Source organism: Silene latifolia, chromosome X (genome assembly GCF_048544455.1).
Source record: "Silene latifolia isolate original U9 population chromosome X, ASM4854445v1, whole genome shotgun sequence".
Lineage (NCBI taxonomy): Eukaryota > Viridiplantae > Streptophyta > Magnoliopsida > Caryophyllales > Caryophyllaceae > Silene > Silene latifolia.
This window is the reverse complement of record NC_133537.1, coordinates 107317189-107318854: the sequence shown is the minus strand read 5'-3', so window position 1 is coordinate 107318854 and position 1666 is coordinate 107317189.

The window sequence follows — 1666 nt, the reverse complement described above, 5'->3', positions numbered from 1 at the left end:
CCGTTTAGGATGATGTTATGTTTGGGATATGAGTATCCGCGTTTCCCTGTTGTCTCATTTCCCTTCTTCTTTCACCATAAGCGTGGTCGTTCATATCTCTCTTCCTCAATTCACCATGCTCCTCCTTTAAATTCGATGCTGATAACCTATATAATTCTACCTTTGACATCCTTGTTGACCTAACTTCGACTCTTACCCTTAGGAAAGTTCACCATAGCTCTTTTGGTTGGTTAAGTTTGGACTCTCTTAGCGTACCTTGTATTTTGATGTCTAAGTTACTTTTCTTTTCGTACAATTTCTAAACAATTCAAACTATCATTTTTGATTCATTGTTAAAAAAATATGTTACTCCTACAAAACTTTACCTATTTTAAAGGTTTGAAAATGAAAATTTAATTTAGTTCCCATTTTGATCTTTGAGCATCGACTCCTTTATCCTAAATTTTGATTGTTAAACCCGAATTGCTTTTAAATTTTGTTCAATTTCTAATTAACTTTGATTTGTTTATGATTCTTTGTCAAAATTTAATGTTATATTTTCACGAACTTGACTCCTTTTTGAGTTTAACCCTGAATCCCTTAATTTTCATTTGGTTTTAACGTTGATGGGATGTTAGGACTCGTTATTAAAGGCGTCTAATAACTTGTTCTACGCTTGTCGGCGAATAGTTTTTGTTTTAAATTTGTCTCTGACTTGGAAAGTTAGCGTTCTTGTGTGCACGACAAGAGCAATTCCGTTCCATGAATGAGACGTATATTTTTGAAAACTCTTCATTAATGTTTTTGAAGGTATTTTGATTTTTGATTTATACAAATGATTTGCCTTTGACCTTATCTTGGATTTGGAATGTGATGTTCTTGAATGCGCAACGAGAACACTTCCGTTCCTCCGATGAGAATCGTTACTCGGAAAATTTTATTTGAAACTTTTGAAAGAATTTTGATTCTTACGATAAGTGACCTTTTAAATGTTTTGGTTACCGATTCCAATTTCAGTTTTATTTTTATAACCTTTCATTTATACTTTCAAGTTTCGAGGACGAAACTTTTTAAAAACATGGGGTGATTGTAACACCCCGTATTTTATTAAGTTGGATAAAATTCTTTTAATTGCTATTTTGAATTTAATTACATCATTTAACGATTTATATATTTATGCTTAGCTAATTAATTAATTTCATCATAATTCGATACGTTAATTTTAATAATCATTAATAAGTTTATTTAAAGTTAGTTCGAGTTTATTGAAATTAGTTCGAGTTTATTTATTTAATAATTTCCGTTTCTTTACGAGTCCTTATGAAAGTTGTTTTAAGTAAACCCGAGATGGATTTTGGGAACAAAACCGTCCAATTAGCTATTTTGAGCTTATTTCACTAAATTAGCAATTTTTATTAATATCCGTTAGTTTTGTAAAAATCGCTAATAATTCCGATTCAAGCTGATATTGTATTATTTACGTTAACTAGCTGAGTTTATTTTATTTTCACTCATTAAATTTATTTATTATTGATTCCGTTTTATTACTGAAACTTTTACTTAAATCGGTTAAATTTAACTCAAACGGTTTTAATAACGATCGAAGTTTCTTAACGACGAAGAAACGTCGTATAATAAATAGCAGTCAGTTTCACGCCATCATTTCTTCATCCCTTCACGTCTCCTT